We start from the raw sequence: 20,025 nt of genomic DNA on the forward strand, positions 1-20,025 counted from the left end.
ATGACCTCAGGTTTATTAGTTATAATAAGATCCAATAGAGTAGCTGAATGTGTTGTTCTTGTGGGTTTATCAATAATCTGAGTCAACTTGTTATCTCATGTTTATCAGCATGTCATCATTAAAATCACCCAAGATAAAAACACTTTTGCCACGCAAACATACCACCAGAGAGAGAGAGAGAGAGAGAGAGAGAGAGAGAGAGAGAGAGAGAGAGAGAGAGAGAGAGAGAGAGAGAGAGAGAGAGAGAGAGAGAGAGAGAGAGAGAGAGAGAGAGAGAGAGAGAGAGAGAGAGAGAGAGAGAGAGAGAGAGTTTTGCTTCTGCCGGCCATGGTGGACTTGGCCGAGGACAGCAAGTGGAGGGTGCGCCGGGCCATCCTAGAGTACAAGTCCCTCCTGGCCGGACACCTCAGGCTGGACCTGGCTGTGTCATTCACCTCTTGGTGTGCTGCGGGTCTCTCTCGAGACAGCCAGCCGCTCCCCTACGGAAGAGCACAGAGCTCGTAGTACCGATCTTTGGGTAGGACTGAGACCACTCACACACAACACACCGCGACAACAAGGACACAACTCTTTGCCTGACGTCGCGTACCTACTCACTGCTAGGTGAACAGGGGCTACACGTGAAAGAAGATAAACCCAGCTTATTTTCACCCGGCCGGGGAATCGAACCCCGGTCCTTCTGGTTATGAGGCAGACGCTCTATCCACTGAGCTACCGGGCCGTGTGTGTGTGTGTGTGTGTGTGTGTGTGTGTGTGTGTGTGTGTGTGTGTGTGTGTGTGTGTGTGTGTATTTACCTAGTTGTAATGTTACAGGGCCTGAGCTAAGCTCATGTGGTCCCGTCTCCACATCTGTATCTGTCCAGTTTTTCCTTAAAGCCTTGCACACTCTTTGCCGATACTACTTCCTCACTTAGTCTGTTCCAAGCCGCTACGTTTCTTTGTGGGAAGCTATATATTTTCATGTCTCTGAAACATCTTCCTTTTCTCAATATTTTACCTTATCCTCGTGTGTTGCTGGTGTCTTTTCCTTCTCTTAGTAGCCACTCCTAGTTATCTACTTCTTCCATTTTATTCCACAATTTATAAATTAGTGTGTGTGTGTGTGTGTGTGTGTGTGTGTGTGTGTGTGTGTGTGTGTGTGTGTGTGTGTATTTACCTAGTTGTGAAATACAGGAAAAGAGCCGTACTAGGCTCGTGCTGTCCCGTCTCCATAACGCTTATTATCCAGTTTGGCTTTAAATTCATGAATCGTTTTTGCACATGTCTCCTCGTCAAGTCCGTTTCATGTTATTATGCCTCTTGTCACACTCCACTCTCTACAGTTCTCCATTCCGATTTTATGTCCTCAACCACTGTTCTCATCTCTCTTCCCCTTAGGTAGCTCTCCATCCAGTTCACCGTTTTCCCTTTTAATCCTCCGTTATTTTCCAGCTTCCATAGCAGTCTTGTATGTGGAACTTTGTCAAACGCCTTCTTCAGGTCCAAGTACACACAATCAACCCATCCGTCCCTCTCCTGTATTTTATCTGTCACTCTTGAGTAAAAGCTCAGTAAGTTTGTTACACATGAGCGCCCTTTTCTGAAGCCATATTGTTTACTTGTGTTTATATTATGCTCTTCTAGAAATCTCGTCCATTGTTTCTTTATCATTTTCTCACATATTTTACATACTACGCTGGTCAATGATACAGGTCTGTAGTTCAGGGGTTCTTCCTTTTTTCCACTTTTGTATATAGGGACCACTTCGGCTTTCCGCCACTCCTTTGACACTACACCAGTTGTTATTGAGCATTTAATGATGTCACATACTGGTCCAACCAACTCCTTTCTGCATTCTTTCAATATGTAACCTGAGACTCCATCCGGTCCTTCAGCTTTCTTCTCTTGCAGCTACTCCATTATTTTATATATCTCCTCTTTAGTTACTATGACTTCTTCCATTTGAACATTTATCTTGTTTTCTTGTGGTTCGTTTAATTGTGATTCTTTTGTAAAAAATTGCTGGAACTTTTTGTTTAGTGCCTCAATCATGTCTTTAGGATCGTTGATTTTCACATTTCCATCACTCAGTCTTTCTGTTGTTTCCCTTGGCTTGATGTTTCCATTTATAAATCTGTAAAACAGTTCATGTTGTTCCTTGCACTTTTCCACAATCTCCTTTTCATATCCCTTTTCTTCTTCTCTCCTCATTTTCACGTATTCATTTCTCGCTATCTTATAATCTTTTTCATTCCTTTGGTTTTTATTTCTTTTCCACCTTTTACATGTTTTGTCTCTTTTTTCTCTTTTGCCTCAGCACATTTTGCAGTAAACCAGTCCTTTTTTCCTTTTTCTTTAGGTTTGTATTCTGGTACAAATTTCATAACTCCTGATTTATATGCCTCCATGAAAATACCATACTTTTCTTGTACTTCACTTGTTCTCTTTAACCCGGCAGCGTCGGTGGACCCATTTTTGGGGCTCCCGCGAGTCGGTCCGCTGAAACGGCGGACCCAGTTTTGGGCTCCACTCAAAACGACTAATTCGAGCTAATTGTGGGCGGTGGCGGCATATAGCAACCCACCATGCATGAACTGGGTCATTGTGGTGGTTAATTGATCTTGAGGTGGGCTTATTTGTCTTTGGTTGTGTTGTAAGGTCATGGCAGACTGAATTAGCTATCCATACAGTAATCACTTGTCCAGTTCTCTAAAGTAGACAAGAAGCGACTCTCGGCTAGATGCCACGTGTCACGAGACTGTTTATTTTGTAGCAAACACTACCCAAAAAGAATGGAGTTTGAGTATAAGTAAATATTTTTAACTGCTTTGTGGTTATGAGAGGAGTACTCTGATATACGTTCCATGCTCTTTTCATAGTCTCAAAATGCAGTGTAAGGTTGCCGTTTCTCGGCCACTTCTCGGCTTTCCCATAGCCGACGCCCACGGGTTAACTCATCCCAGTCCAGCTCTCCATAGTATTTCCTGAGATTTTCCGCGTCTGCCTTCCTGTAGTTTAACCTGTTTCTCTTATATGATTCATCCTCTTCACTTCCTTCCTCTTCTGTTTCCATCTCTATGATCACGTGGTCACTCTTACCCATGGGGCATCCATACCTTAATTCATTCGTCAAGAGTATTCCCTCTGTGAACACCAGGTCCAGTCTTGCCAGTTCGTCTTCACTTCCATATCTTGTGTTTTCCTTCACCCACTGCGTCATCAAGTTTTCCATCGTCAATCTTAAAAACCTTTCCCCCATGCCGTTTCACTACTTCCACTTTCAAACATCTCCCAATTTACTTCCTTACAATTAAAATTACCAACTAATAGGGCTCTTTTTGTTTGCCTTGAGTAGTCAACTTAAACTCTGAATGGTATCTTCAATCATGGTCTCATATTCTTATTTACTCCATGAGTTAGTTCTTGGTGGTACATAAGTTGCTATAATCATCATCCTTTCTCTGTTTTTGTTCTACAGATTTACACTCACTATTTCCGCCTTTCCTTCTCCATATACTACTGATTCACTAATACCTCCTTCCTCGTCATTATCATCACTCCTCCACCACCTTTGCCGTTTCTATCTTTCCTCTAAACATTGTAGTTGTTATCAAACACTATTTGGAGGACATCATTCAGTTTCGTTTCTGTTAAGCATACAATCTTGGGCTCTTTTTTCCAGTAGGTAGTCCTGTAATTCCAGTTAGATGTGTGTGTGTGTGTGTGTGTGTGTGTGTGTGTGTGTGTGTGTGTGTGTGTGTGTGTGTGTATTAACTACTTAATTTTCATCTTTGGATTTTTTTTGTCAATCGTGTAATACTCTGTGTGAGTGTGTGTCTGTATATGTGTGTGTGTGTGTGTGTGTGTGTGTGTGTGTGTGTGTGTGTGTGTGTGTGTGTGTGTATTTACCTAGTTGTATTTACCTAGTTGTGACATACGGGAAAAGAGCTACGCTCGCGCTGTCCCGTCTCCATATCCTCTCTTGTCCAACTTTTCCTTAAAATCATGAATGTTTCTTGTACAAACCACCACCTCCTCCAGTCCATTCCACAGCTCAATGCTTCTGTTTGGGAAGCTAAACGTTTTCATATATCGCCTACACATGGTCGCCCTCAACTTCTTTCCATGTCCTCTCGTTTCTCTCTCGCTCCACACACCCAGGTCCTCTCTGTCCAGATTCTCCACCCAGCTGGCCACCCTGTACACCGCTATCAGGTCTCCTCTTTCTCTTCTTCTCTCCAGGGTTGTGAGCCCCATGCCATTGAGTCTCCCCTCGTAAGTCCGATCCCTAAATTCCGGTACCATCTTAGTTGCCACTCTCTGTACTCTTTCCAGCTTTCTTATGTTCTTCTTTTCGTGAGGAGACCAGACCACTGCTGCATACTCCAACCTTGGCCTTATCATTGTAACTATTATTTTCTTCATCATCTCCTCGTCCAAATACACAAATGCCGTCCTTATGTTCGTCAGCAAATTCATAGTTTGTCCCGTTATCCTGTTGATCTGTTTGTCCGGTGACATGTTCTCTGAGATAGTGATTCCCAAATCTTTTTCTTCCATTCCTCTGCATATTATCTCACTTCCCATCTTATAATTATATTCACATCTTCTACCACTCCTACCAAATTCTATTTTTTTTACATTTCCCAAGGTTGAACTCCATCTGCCATGTACCATTCCACTCCCATATTTTGTCGCGCGCGCGCGTGTGTGTGTGTGTGTGTGTGTCTGAGAGATAGACCTATACATTACCTGTCATATTCCAGGTCCGTCCACGCTCCTGTCAAGGCCGTGCTGGACTGGCTCAGTGACAACTCGGACACATGTCAAACAAATATCTTCCTTCAGAGGCACTGACAGGTACGCCAACACACTTTGTATATCCTAGGAAGCAGGCTCACCATTCTTTTTACTTATAAGACTACTACTACTACTACTACTACTACTACTACTGCTACTACTACTACTGCTACTACTACTACTGCTACTACTGCTACTACTACTGCTGCTGCTGCTGCTGCTGCTGGTGCTATTGTTACCAGAGATATACCATTACAGTTTGCCTTATAACTTCCTGGACCTCTACTTATTTCACTATATTATTTGCTTTTTTACATTGATTGACTTATTTTCTGCTGTTTCTGCTGCTCCCAGGCTAGAAGTAGGTCAGGACCCAGAGCAGGGAGGGGCGTTAATCTCAGGTGAGGTCACTAGTCAGGTCAGTAGCTTGGAGGGTGAGTACAATAGTCTGGTCAGGGAGATTAAACTAGGACATAAACAGTTTATACCTCACAGGGAAGTCAGGTCAACAGGTAATTACCCGCGATGGATGACAGACAGGCTGAAAACTGAAATAGGAAGGAAAAGAGGACTATATGTTAGAATTAAAAGGGGAAACTCACGTAAGGGATAGTTACAACGATTTAGCTAGAACAGTAAAGAAGAACACACGTATGGCAAAACGTAATTATGAGATTAGAATTGCCAGGGAAACAAACACCAATCCAAAGGGCTTCTTTCAGCTGTATAAGACCAAGGTTAGGGATAAGATAGGGCCGCTTAAGTCAGGAAAATCACTGAATGATAGGGATTAGGAAATGAGCGAGGCGTTAAATATATATTTCTTAACTGTATTTACCAAAGAAAGACAAGATGATATACCTCAGGGAGAAGAGGTAGAAGGATTAACCGACATCAACATAAGTAGGGAGCTCATGATTAGACTGATAGATAGACTTAAAGTCACTAAGGCGCCAGGGCCCGATGAACTTTTCCCCAGGAATGTAAAACTCAAATCAGTGGGCAGTTAACAGAAGTTTTTAGGAAGTCACTAGACACAGGGGTGGTGCCTGTTTCATGGAGGTAGGCACACGTTATTCCAATATTTAAGAAGGGAGACAAATCTTTTATGGAGAACTATAGGCCAATTAGTTTGACGTCAGTTATTGGTAAAATGTATGAGTCAATAATAGCTGATAGCATTAGGGACCATATCGACAGACATAATTTAATTAACGACCCACAGCATGGATTTATTAAAGGAAAGTCGTGCCTCACTAATCTTTTATTCTTTTACAATAGAGTATACGAGGCAGCTGAAAATGATCAGAGCTATGATGTATTATATCTTGATTTTAGTAAGGCCTTCGATAAGGTAAATCACCAGACTGTTAAATAAAGTCAGGGCTCATGGAATAAGAGGGAAGGTATTTGTTTGGATTAAGGCGGGGTTTAGCGACAGAAAACAGACGGTTACCATTAACGATAAAAAAATCCGAATGGGGTAATGTTACCAGTGGGGTTCCTCAAGGCTCAGTTTTAGGCCCGCTTTTATTCATTATCTACATCAATGGCATAGACAATGGGATAACTAGTGACAAAGGTAAATTTGCAGACGACACCAAAATAGGACGCACTATTAGGACAAGGGAGGATGCTTGAGCACTGCAGAAGGATCTCAACAAACTGTCAGCTTGGTCAGAAAAATGGCAGATGAATTTTAACATCACCAAGTGTAGCGTACTTAGTGTAGGAACACGCAACCCATTACACGGGTGTAGTTTAGACTCCACAGCGATAGGCAGATCAAAGTGTGAAAGGGATTTGGGAGTGTTAGTGAACTCTGACCTAAAACTAAGGAAGCAATGCATTAGTGCGAGGAATAGGTCTAACATGGTATTAGGCTTTATTAACAGGACGGTAACCAACAGGAATACAGAGGTCATCCTCAGACTCTATTTAGCGTTAGTTAGGCCACACTTAGATTATGCTGTCCAGTTTTGGTGCCCATGCACGCTACAAAATGAACATCAGTTTGCTAGAATCAGTTCAGAGGAGGATGACCAAGATGATTCAGTGGCTGAGGAACCTCCCATATCAAGATAGGCTGAAACATCTCAACTTACATTCACTAGAAAGACGAAGAGTGCGGGGAGATCTGATAGATGTATTCAAATGGGCACTGAGAATTAGGCAGCAGGATAGAACACAGGAGGGAAATAGGCAAGCATTGGTTTAGTAATAGACCGATGGGGGAATGGAATATACTCGGCAATCACATAGTTAGTGCAGGGACGATAGCTTGTTTTAAGAGTAGACTGGATCGCTACATGGACGAGGATGACAGGTGGTAGAGAGGTGTGTGTTCAGTAAGGAAACATGGAAACATGGAAACGCAGGCAACAGAAAGCCTAGCTGTACTCACATTGGGTTGGCTCGATTTAATCTGCCTCTGTCGACAGCCACTTGGGGCCTGAGGGGAGCATGAATTTACCTCGATTGAGAGCAGATCAGCAGACCTCGATATTGAGGAGCAGATGAGATGAAAAGCAATATTCATTTTACTCCCTCCCGACGCAAAGGAGTTGATTTGTCTATATTTGAAGTGAGTGACTTAGTCTGCATTTCATGATTACTAGGAAGATAGGAGAATTGACGGAGTACTTTTGAAAAAAGAAACCTTGAGACAGGGTACTGGAGCGTACGCCCGTACCGATGGTAAACGAGGATCAAGCCTCTACCTGTAACCCCTGAAACTACACCTCACCCATCGTAAGTTGTGGGGGGGATTCTGGAGCTGCCCTGTGTAGGCCACCCGGCCTCTTGCAGTTTCCCTGTGTTCTTATGTTCTTATGTTCTTCTTCTTTTGACCCATAAAGCTTTGTAGCACTTCTTAAATCCTCCTCCTCAACACATACTTCACACCATGCACTAGTCACTTTACAGTGCACACTTATACATTTCACCCTGAACCTAGGTGTTTTTATGTTCTTTTCTTCCCCTGACTTTGCTTTTCTATGCACTTTTGTTAATAGTTTCCACTATTACGGGGTTTTAGCAGTCGTAGTTGCCAGATAACAGGTGGCTGAGTTGTCTAGTACAGGGATGGAGGATCGGCTTGTTGAAAAATAGTAAAAATAACGACACTGTTATGAATGTCAAAAAGAGGTATTTAGAAAAAGTGATAAATCACACTAACAGGAGTATCCAGCTACGACTGTCAATGTATTTTTTTGTGTGAATATTTATCTCTCTTCTTATACTATATCTTATTTATTTCCTCTTTTGTATGCCTAATTTGATGATTTTTATAAGATATTAATGTTGGAAAATCTTTATCACAGAAAAAAATATATATCTGAAAAAAAGATATGCATTAAAACACAATAATATAACATTTTAGTTGGAGAGCGCGGGACACTCTCGGCCTACCTTGGATGACTCATACTTTGAGCTGTCAGGCCTACTTTATAATCGAGAGAGCAATGGCCTGCCTAGCGCCCAGCCCCTTCGGCCTTCCCCTGAGCCTCTCTCTTAGACCAGTGTCTGCTTAGCTGTCGCTGTGGGGGGAGTATTCGCCGGGCTCTCTGCCCTTCCTCTTGACACCCTGGCGTGTTGCCCCTGAGAGCTTTCCTCGTTCCGTAGCCCAATGTCAGAAGTAAGGGGTTTGAGCTGCTTGAAAGGGGAAAGGGAGGGGAGTGCTGAGAGGGTAGTAGCGTTGTGGCGGTCGCTGTGTTGTTACCGGTGATTTATAGCTGAGCACGGACACTTGTTTGGCGGTTACTGTGTTGCTGGTTGTGTTGTTGCGGTGGTGTATGTGTTGCTGCTGACCCTCCGACTGAAGGATCCTGGTTACTGTTGTGTGCTTGTTCCTTCCTCTGCCTCCTCTTACCACCTGCAAGTTTAACCAGGTGAGTTATGATTCTTATTGTTGGTACTATTATTATTACTATTATTATTATTATTATTATTATTATTATTATTATTATTATTATTATTATTATTATTATTATTATTATTATTATTATTATTATTATTATTATTATTATTATTATTATTATTATTATTATTATTATTATTATTATTATTATTATTATTATTATTATTATTATTAATATTATTATTATTATTATTATTATTATTATTATTATTATTATTATTATTATTATTATTATTATTATTATTATTATTATTATTATTATTATTATTATTATTATTATTATTATTATTATTATTATTATTATTATTATTATTATTATTATTATTATTATTATTATTATTATTATTATTATTATTATTATTATTATTATTATTATTATTATTATTATTATTATTATTATTATTATTATTATTATTATTATTATTATTATTATTACTGTTATTATTATTATTATTATTGGTATTATTAGTGTTGCTTTTTCGTCGATCGAGTGAGTTTGCAATGGAATGTCTGTCGGGAGTTTTTCTTTGCATCTACTACAACACGTTTTCTGTCTCTTCAGGTGAATGCTACAGGTGTGTGTGTGTGTGTGTGTGTGTGTGTGTGTGTGTGTGTGTGTGTGTGTGTGTGTGTGTGTGTGTGTGTGTGTGTGTGTGTGTGTGTGTGTGTGTGTGTGTGTGTGTGCGTAGGAAGTTCCTCACCCCGCCTCCTCGATGTGGTCATGGAAGAACCTGTTGACAGAGGTGTTGTAGGAGAGTGACAGTGTTTTCACCAGCGCCTCCTCCTCCCCCCCTCCATCTCCTCCTCCCCCCTCCACCACCTCCACCTCCTCCTCCTCCTCCTCCTCCTCTTCCCAGGCTTTCTGCTGCCTGCCAGTCCATGTTCCCTCCTCCTCCTCCTCCTCCTCCTCCTCCTCCTCCTCTGCCTCCTCCTCTTCTTCGTCCTCCCTTTCACCTTCACCTCCGTGCCTTCAAATCTTGCCGTCATGCCCAAACACTCAATTTGCGTCGCCTGGCGGAAGTGTAGTCGCGGCGAGTCGAGGCAGATCGGGGGAACAGAATTCGGCGGAGAGTTATTGCTTTGCTCGTCTCCTCTTTCGGTTTGAGGAGAGTGAGACCCGTATTCTCAATCCTTTCGGCGCCCAATTAAACATATTTTACAAGGCTTTTGCAGGCGTTTCGGGCATTTTCAGGGGTAGTTTAATGGTCCTGGTGGTTGTTTAACTCTTCTTCTGTACCATGAATGTGAAAATTCCTCATGAAAGTCCGATTAATCTTCATTTTGAGCTTTGGAAATAGTTTATGTGCGAGGTGGAGGCGTCTGAGAATACCGCCTTGACGTGAGGTGAAGTGGAGCGGCGGGGACGTGGAAGCGTCTCGGGGAGGCAGTGAGAAGGATCTGGGAACGTTAAAGGAGTCTGTGGCTGTGTTAGGATGATTTAAAAGAGAGTTGCATGGATTGTTTTACGGGAGAATGTGAATGCCTAAGAAAGTGTTTGTGGATTTGACGTGAGGTGAAGGGAAGCGGCGGGGAGGTGGAAGCGAGTGACTCAAGGAGGATAAAAGAAGGATCTGGGAGCGTAGGAATGATAAACGGAAATAGATACGAGGAATGCGGAAAACAGATAAAAAGAATGCAAGAAATAGATAGAAAGGATGCGTAAAGACAGATGAAAAGAGGCGTCCAATAGATCAAAGGATGACAGACGCGTTACACGGGGGGGGGGCGTTGCCCTTCACCTCCGCCAACCCGCATCACCTCAGGACACTCACAGGGGCCCCAGGTGAGCAGGGACTCGCACGTGGCGTTAATTCCCTGTAAAGAGGGATATATACCGCCCTTCTCTCCTATCATAGCCTTCTTATTCCCTTCCCTCCTTCCAATCCTAGCATCCTTCCAATATACCGCCCTCCTCTCCCTTCATATCCTTCTTATTCCCTTCCCTCCTTCCCATCCTAGCATCCTTCCAATATACTGCCCTCCTCTCCCTTCATATCCTTCTGATTCCTTTCCCTCCTTCCCATCCTAGCATCCTTCCAATATACCGCCCTCCTCTCCCTTCATATCCTTCTTATTCCCTTCCCTCCTTCCCATCCTAGCATCCTTCCAATATACCGCCCTCCTCTCCCTTCATATCCTTCTTATTCCCTTCCCTCCTTCCCATCCTAGCATCCTTCCAATATACCGCCCTCCTCTCCCTTCATATCATTCTTACTCCCTTCCCTCCTTCCCATCCTAGCATCCTTCCAATATACCGCCCTCCTCTCCCTTCATATCATTCTTACTCCTTCCTCCTTCCCATCCTAGCATCCTTCCAATATACCGCCCTCCTCTCCCATCATATCCTTCTTATTCCCTTCCCTCCTTCCCATCCTAGCATTCTTCCAATATACCGCCCTCCTCTCCCTTCATATCCTTCTTATTCCCTTCCCTCCTTCCCATCCTAGCATCCTTCCAATATACCGCCCTCCTCTCCCTTCATATCCTTCTTATTCCCTTCCCTCCTTCCCATCCTAGCATTCTTCCAATATACTGCCCTACTCTCCCTTCATATCCTTCTTATTCCCTTCCCTCCTTCCCATCCTAGCATTCTTCCAATAACCGCCCTCCTCTCCCTTCATATCCTTCGTATTCCAGTCCCAACTTCCCATCCTAGCATGCTTCCAATATACCCTACTCTCCTTCATATCCTTCTTATTCCCTTCCCTCCTTCCCATCCTAGCATCCTTCCAATATACTGCCCTACTCTCCCTTCATATCCTTCTTATTCCCTTCCCTCCTTCCCATCCTAGCATTCTTCCAATAACCGCCCTCCTCTCCCTTCATATCCTTCTTATTCCCTTCCCTCCTTCCCATCCTAGCATCCTTCCAATATACCGCCCTCCTCTCCCTTCATATCATTCTTATTCCCTTCCCTCCTTCCCATCCTAGCATCCTTCCAATATACTGCCCTCCTCTCCCTTCATATCCTTCTTATTCCCTTCCCTCCTTCCCATCCTAGCATTCTTCCAATATACTGCCCTACTCTCCCTTCATATCCTCCTTACTCCCTCCTCTTCCGCCTCGCTATCCTTCCTTTTTTCCGTAATCCTATTTCTAGTTCCTCATTTTTTTAATTTTTCCCCTTTTTTATTCTCCTCCTGCTCCTCCTCCTGCTCCTCCTGCTCCTCCTCCTGCTCCTCCTCCTCCTCGTCCACTTAAAACTGAACTACACTCCTTAAGGCCGCCTGTGATAACACCTGAGGAAGGAGGAGGAGGAGAAAGGAATGAAGAAGAAAGGAAAGTACACAAGAAAGGAGATGAGGAGAGGAGAGAAGGTTGATTAGGAAGATATGAAGGGATGGAAAGAAAGTACCAAGGGAGTACGCGAGAAGGAGAAGAGGGAGGGAAGGAAAGAGGGAAGGGAGGGAGAAGGAACGGTGAGGCGGCTGTTAAAAGAGGAGACGAAGAAAAGAGAGAAGGAGAAATAGGATGTTAAAAAGGGATGTCAGGAAAGTATAGTCAGGGCCGTTGTCACTCGGACGGCTGAGCTGGGCTCTCTGCTATTCTAATCTTTTCATTTTTTTACTAATTCATCGTCCATAGCCACCTCACTCCCGCGTACCTGCCTTCCCCGCCCCTCCTCGTCCCCGTCTTAACGGCACCAAAATGTCTTCTGATGAGGATGTGAGGTCAGCCCCTGAGGACAGGTGACACTCTCTCTCTCTCTCTCTCTCTCTCTCTCTCTCTCTCTCTCTCTCTCTCTCTCTCTCTCTCTCTCTCTCTCTCTCTCTCTCTCTCTCTCTCTCTCTCTCTCTCTCTCTCTCTCTCTCTCTCTCTCTCTCTCTCTCTCTCATTTTCCATCTTTGTCACACACACACACACACACACACATCTTTCCTTCCCTTCCTTTCAGTTTCCTCCCATCTTTTCCCTCCCTCCTCCTCCATCCCTCCATATTTGGCCCCTCCATCTTTTCCCCCCTCCTCCTCCTCCCCTCCCATCTTCCCGCCTAATGATGGTTCGCACCCCCGCCCACTTTTCCCCAACCTTGACCTCATTTCACACTATTAAAAAAAGTAGTAAATTCCAATTTGTTTGTTTCAATTCTTACTGAAACCTCATTTTACCATAATTTTTTCCTGTGCCTCTCACTTATTTCCTTTCTACAATCAGTAACAACATAAGAAAGAGAAAGATAGAGAAACAAAGAAAGAAAAAGATAAATAAAGTGTAATAAAGAAATACAGAGAGAGAGAGAGAGAGAGAGAGAGAGAGAGAGAGAGAGAGAGAGAGAGAGAGAGAGAGAGAGAAAAAAATATAGAGAAAGAGAAAGAAAAATAATGAGAGAAAAAACGAAAGAAAGAAGAGAGAAAGAAAATGAGAAAGAAATAATTAGAATGAAAAAGATGTTGACAGAAAGAGACAAACTGGAAGAGGAAAAGGAAGAGAGGAAGATTTACATAGAAAATCAGACCACACAGACCCCATGGTCCAGACTAGGTGGTCTGTCCTTAAACCTAAGTGATTCTACATTAATCAGATGGCTCCAAAACATTGCATTTAAACTCTAGTTATATTAAGTTGAAGGAAGTGGCGGTCGAGCTTATTTTTTGAAGGAGTCAATCGTGTTACACTGGACCACTGATGGTGGGAGCTTATTCCATTCTAACACTATTACGTTGGTGAAGAAAAATTTGGTGCAGTCTGAATTTGCTTGTTCCATTTGAGTTTTACGCCATTGTTCCTCGTTCGCAAAGTGTCATCGATCATAAACAATGTTGATCTGTCTACATTTGTGAAACCATTAAGTATTTTAAAACATTCGATCAGTTTTCCTCGGAGGCGACGTTTCTCAAGAGAGAACATGTTAAGGGTGGAAAGCCTTTCTTCGTAAGATTTGTTGCGCAAGGAAGGGATCATTTGTGTTGCCCGACGCTGAACACCTTATAATTTAGCAATGTCCTTTGCGTGGTGGGGGAAAGAAGGAAAGATAGAAAAGAGAAAAAGAAAGGAGGTTTTAAAGAAAAAGAAGAGAGAGAAAAAAAATGAGAAAGAAAGAATTAGAATGAAAAATATATAGACAGAAAGAAAGAAACAGAGACAGGAAGAGAAAAAACAGAAATAGAGGAAGAAAGAGAGGAACAGATAGAATGAAAAAGAAAGAAAGAGAAAAGAAAAAAGATTAACCCGTGTGCGTCGGGTGACGGGAATTCCCGCTCGGGCGGAAAGCTTCGGGTGGCGGGAGTTCCCGCCATCCGACGCGCACGGCTTGGCCAAAAATAGCACCTCTTCCCAACATCATATCTATGCCGTGCTGCAACGTAGACACTTCAAATTTATTTCATCGTGGAGAGGAAGGATTGGCGATGAAAAAACAATATAAATCATTATGTTTTCGTTTGAAATTGCCACACGGGGCATTGATGAAAGACACCTACATATTTTACAAAATCTATCAGCACCGCCCGCGCGGTGCGAGGACGACAATAGTCCTCTAGCCCGACGCTTATGGGTTAAGAAAGACAGGAAGAGAGAAAAAAAAGAGAAATCAAGAGGAAGTAAAAGGAGAGAAAGAAAAAGAAGAGAAAGAATGAAAGACAAATAAGAAAATTAAGATAACGGGACAGAGAAAGAAAAAAAGAAAGAAAAGGATGAAAGAAAGAGGATAAAGAGAGAGAGAAGAAAGAAAAAGAAAGAAAGAGAGTTAGAGAAACAAAGAAAGAGAAAGACAGAAAGTTATAAAGAACTGGAGACAAAGGAAGAAAGAAAAAGAAAAAAATATAGAAAGAAAGAAAGAGAAGAAAATAATGAGAGAAAGAACGAAAGAAAGGAGAAAGAAAATGAGAAATAAATAATTTTAATGAATAATATATAGACAGAAAGAGACAGAAGGGATGAGAAAAAGAAAGAGAGAAAGAGAGAAAGATTAAGAGAAAAAGAGAAAGAAAAAAGAAAGAGGAAGAAAAAGAAGGAGAAAGAAAGACAGAAATAATGAGCATGAAGGAAAATATATAGACAGAAAGAAAGGACCTCCCCTTCCTGCCACACTGATCCTCTTGTCTCCTGGGATGTGTAGGAAGGGAAGGGTGAGATGCGGGGGGGTGGGGGGGGGGGCCGCGGTGACTGGCTGAGAGCGAACTTGAGGAAGTGGGAATTTCCCTCCTGCCCAGCCAAAAGTGTCGGAGTGACAACGGCCCCGACTGTACCTTATAAGGATAGCCTTCCTAAATCTTTCCTTAAAGGTACTCCACCCCATATCACCCCTCAAAGCTTCCACCGCAGCATACCTTGGTGCATTCAAAGCTAACCTACCGATCCTATTTTGCCCTACTTCCAATTTATCCATTTTCAACTCACTCCATGTAATCGCCTCCATCCCATACATCACACTCGGCACTGCTGCACTCTTCCACACCTCTCACAGCACATCATACTTACATGCTCTCATTCTTGCCGCACTTCCCAGACGGCCCACCCATTGATTAACTAGGCTAATCTTCTCATTCTTTGTCCTATCACATCCTCTCGGACTCATCCATACACCCAGGTACTTGTATGCATCTGTTTGCCCTAGCTCTGTGTCTCCTAGCCTCCAGGTCCTATTTCTCTCATCTTCTGCCCCATTCACAACCATTATTTGACTTTTCTTACTACTATATTTTACTCCAATATATCTCCCATACTCATTCACCACATATAATAGTTCCTGCAGTTCCTCCGGTGACTCACTCATGACTACCACGTCATCTGCATACAGAAGCACACTTACCCTGTCTTCTCCCACTTTTACTCCTGCATTCTTTCTCCTCATCCTGGCTGCCGACTCCTCAGTATACAGACTGAAGAAAGTTGGAGACAGGATGCAGCCCTGCCTAACACCTCTTTCACTCCTCACCCACTCTGTCTCCAATGCCCCTAACCTATACCTGGCTCTCTTGTCCACAAACATACTCCTAATGATTCGCACTATCCTATCACTCAAGACAGGATGCAGCCCTGCCTAACACCTCTTTCACTCCTCACCCACTCTGTCTCCAATGCCCCTAACCTATACCTGGCTCTCTTGTCCACATACATACTCCTAATGATTCGCACTATCCTATCACTCAAACCTGCTTTCTCCAATACCTTGCACATCACCTCCCTGTTTACTCTATCATACGCTTTCTCAATATCAAGAAACCCAAGATACAACGGACTTCCATTCCTCTTTTTCCTCTCTATCATTTCATTCACCACATACATATTGTCCTCTGCCCTCCTGTCTGTGCGAAAACCATTCTGCTCCTCACCCAGCACTCTCTCCCTTTCAATACATTTACTCAGCCTTTCATTCAACACAGCACTGAAAATCTTTCCAACCGTATTCGCCAGGGCTATGGGCCCTTGCCCTTCAGCTCTTTCTTACTCTTATGACCTCCCTTGTGTATCAGTGTCACTCTGCACTCGTTCCATTCCCGAGGCACTCTCTCATTCTCCCATACACAGTTGAACAGCTCAGTCATCCTGTCTGTCACCACCTCACCTCCATTCTTATACAATTCATACGGGATCTCATCCAGCCCTGCTGCCTTGCAATTCTTCTGCTTCTTCAAAAATACCTGGGCTTCCTCTCTGCTAATTATCTCATTCAGCTCATCCGCATCCTTCCTCTCAAGCGTTACACATCCCTCTCTCACCTCAAAAACCTCACCCACCCCTCCAATCTCTTCCCAGAAACCTTTTATACACTCTTTCATTCTACCTGTGTCCTTGATTTCCTGACCATTTACTTTCAGGTACTCCACGTTTTCACTATCAGTCACACTCTCACCCCTCAAGAATCTATACCATTCATGCCCACCTTCTAGGCCTTTTTCGTTCAGAGCCTCAATCACACTCCTCTCACACCTGACCTTGGCCTCCCTAATCTTCCGTTTAGCGACCCTCTGTTGCCTTACATACTCTGACCATGTATTGATATTCATTCTCTGCCTTAGTACTTTCATGTCTCTCTTTCCTCAGTCTCCTACAAACCTTATTCAACCTCTTTCGCTCCTTCCTAGCATCCCTGATCTCCCCATTCCACCACGGCTTGCATGTACTCTCTCTTCCTTCCATTCGTACTCAAATACCCAATCCGTCGAGTTGCGGCTCTCCTTACATTCCCTACAAACTCACTATTGGCTCCATCCACGTCATGCACACTTCCATCCATCCAGTCTAATTCCCTCAGGTCTACCTGGAAATCTTCCCATCTAACATCCCTCAAACTCCATTTCTTTCTTTCCCTCTTCACTTCACTTTCATTCCTAGCATACAGGTCACATTCCACCACCAGCATATTGTGATCAGACACCACATCAATCATTCCGTCCTCATCTATCCACATACGAGACACACACTCACGCATTCTCCCATTCACTAACACATAATCAATAGCAGACTCCTGATCCCTCGCACTCCACGTCACACGTCCTTCAGCCGTCGTCACATTCAGGTTTTCCAGATGCATTTCATCCACAAACTCATCCAGCATTTCCCCATTCCGGTTCATTCTCTCCCCAAACACACCCACATGTGCATTCATATCTCCCATGACCATAACTTTCTCTCCAGCATACTCCCTTGCAACTTTCCTCACCACGCCATACTTCCCTCTGTTCTCCCTCACGGCTCCCTCACCTTCCACCGTCATGTACACCACAATCACTATCAACCTCTCAGACTTAGGCTGCGTTTACACCAAGCACGTCGCGTCCCGTCACGTCACGTCACGTCACGTCAGGTGAAAAATAGAACCAGCTCTATATATTGACTTGACGCGACGCGACGCGGCGTGACGTGACGTGACTGGACGGAACCGGTGTAAACGCATTTTTCAAATATCCATACAAATCAGTGTTAAACTGGGGTGGCGATTCATGACTTGACGTGACGTGACGTGACGTGACGGGACGCGACGTTCTTGGTGTAAACGCAGCCTTACCCTTGGCATTGACATACTCCGCTTTCACTGCTAGCACATCTTCACTGTCCGCACTCGTCCCTACATTTACTTCTTCTACTCTGAAACCCTTACTTTTCCTGTGGAGTAGGGCTACGCCTCCTCCCCGTGTATTCTGCTTCTTTCTGCCTTTCCCAGTCATAGCAAACACTTCCTCATCCACACGCACGTCATCTCTTAACTGAGTCTCAGTCACACCAACTAGATCAAACTTCCACTCATTCAGCTCTTTACTCATGTCATCCAGCTTACTGGATGACATTTATACAATCAATGTTCATACAGTTCATACGCTTCACTGCCTGGTTGGTGGTTTCTCTTCCTTGCTCTCTAGCGCCTCAAGCATTCACACACTGGACGGACCTAGCATTCCTCCACTCCCTCAGCCTCCTGCCCATCCTCTCGTGTCCTGACTGGCTCAGGTGGACCCCATCTACGTTGAAGTCCAGCCCTTCCCGTAGCACACCATCCAGATCTACAAACCTAACATTCCCTTTCTTACCCCTCAGCCTCTCCACCTTCAACTGTAGCAGTGCCTCTTAGAGTCTAACGTTCGTCCTCTGCCTCACCCTCTCATACCTCTCTCCTTCTCTAGGGTGCCTCATAACCCCAACCACTGCCACACTCAAATTCTTACCCTCCACTGCCTTCACTGCATCTACCACCTCTCTTACAGTGTCTTCCGTGCCAACATTCTCCAAATCATTCCCACCACCCTGAATGCTCAAGAGGCCATCCTTAAACTCTCCTGCCTTCTCCTCAACCTTACTCCTCACTTCTCCAATCCTGGCACCACTCAAGCTCTCCACACCACTCCACTAGGCCTTCCACCCCAACTGACTCTTGACATTCTTCATCATACTGTCACCAACGACACGAATGTGGGGCATACTCTTAATCGCCTTCTTCCCCTCCAACCTGTCCTTCTGCTTCGCACACTTTCCACACCCATCCCTACCCAGACAGCCCACAGAGATCTCTTGACTAAAGGCCCTAGAGTGCCGCCGCTGAGGCTAGTTAACGGCCATGTTGCTGTGGGGAAAGGGCTGGGAGTGAGGCTGGGGGGTAGGGATGAGGTAGGGGATAGGGGTGGAGAGTAGATGAGGGGGTTGGGGAGGAAGTTGGGGGTGGGTGCGGCCATGTTACTGTGCCCTGGTCATGTATGTGGGTTGGGGAAGTTGAGGAAGAGTTTGGGGAGAAGGTGGGGAGGGAGTGGGGGTTGGGGTGAGGAGGATAGCCCTTTCCCAACGTCCTCCACCTCTCTGTCTGATGGAGGGGGTTGAGGGTGGGGAGGAAGTAGTGAGGAGGTGGGGAGGGGAGGAGGTTGGGGAGGAAGTGTCCCTCCTGCGCCCCCTTCCATCACCTCTCCCTCCTGCGCCCCCTTCCATCACCTGTCCCTCCTGCGCCCCCTTCCATCACCTGTCCCTCCTGCGCCCTTCCATCACCTTTCCCTCCTGCGCCCTTCCATCACCTTTCCCTCCTGCCCCCTTCCATCACCTTTCCCTCCTGCGCCCTTCCATCACCTTTCCCTCCTGCGCCCTTCCATCACCTGTCCCTCCTGCCCCCGTCCATCACCTATCCCTCCTGCCCCTTCCATCACCTGTGCCTCCTGCCCCCGGCCATCACCTCTCCCTCCGGCCCCCCTTCCATCACCTTTCCCTCCTGCCCCCTTCCATCACCTGTCCCTCCTGCGCCCTTCCATCACCTCTCTCTCCTGCCCCCTTCCATCACCTCTCCCTCCTGCCCCCTTCCATCACCTCTCCCTCCTGCACCCCCTTCCATCACCTCTCCCTCCTGCCCCCTTCCATCACCTGTCCCACCCGCCCCTTCCATCACCTGTCCCTCCTGCCCCTTCCATCACCTGTCCCTCCTGCCCCTTCCATCACCTGTCCCTCCTGCCCCTTCCATCACCTCCCTCCTGCCCCTTCTATCACCTGTCCCTCCTGCGCCCTTCATCACCTTTTCCTCCTGCGCCCCTTCTATCACCTGTCCTCATGCCTTCTATCACCTCTCCCTCCTGCCCCTTCCATCACCTGTCCCTCCTGCCCCTTCCATCACCTCTCCCTCCTGCGCCTTCCATCACCTGTCCTCCTGCCCCTTCCATCACCTGTCCCTCCTGCCCCTTCCATCACCTGTCCTCCTGCCCCTTCCATCACCTGTCCCTCCTGCCCCCCGTCCATCACCTCTCTCTCCTGCACCCTTCCATCACCTCTCCCTCCTGCCCCCTTCCATCACCTCTCCCTCCGGCCCCCTTTCATCACCTGTCCCCCCTGCCCTTCCATCACCTGTCCCTCCTGCCCCCTTCCATCACCTGTCGCTCCTGCCCCTTCCATCACCTGTCATTCTTGCCCCTTACATT

At 45.1% G+C, this 20,025-nt stretch overlaps 1 non-coding gene across 1 annotated transcript; it reads right to left on the reverse strand.

Annotated features, from left to right (window-relative positions):
* Positions 1 to 647: 647 nt before the first annotated feature.
* Trnam-cau (transfer RNA methionine (anticodon CAU)) lies at positions 648 to 721 on the reverse strand. Its single transcript has one exon. It is a non-coding gene; the product is annotated as a tRNA-Met (tRNA).
* Positions 722 to 20,025: the final 19,304 nt, after the last annotated feature.

This window comes from Eriocheir sinensis, unplaced genomic scaffold (assembly GCF_024679095.1).
Source record: "Eriocheir sinensis breed Jianghai 21 unplaced genomic scaffold, ASM2467909v1 Scaffold87, whole genome shotgun sequence".
In the NCBI taxonomy this organism is placed as follows: Eukaryota; Metazoa; Arthropoda; class Malacostraca; order Decapoda; family Varunidae; genus Eriocheir; species Eriocheir sinensis.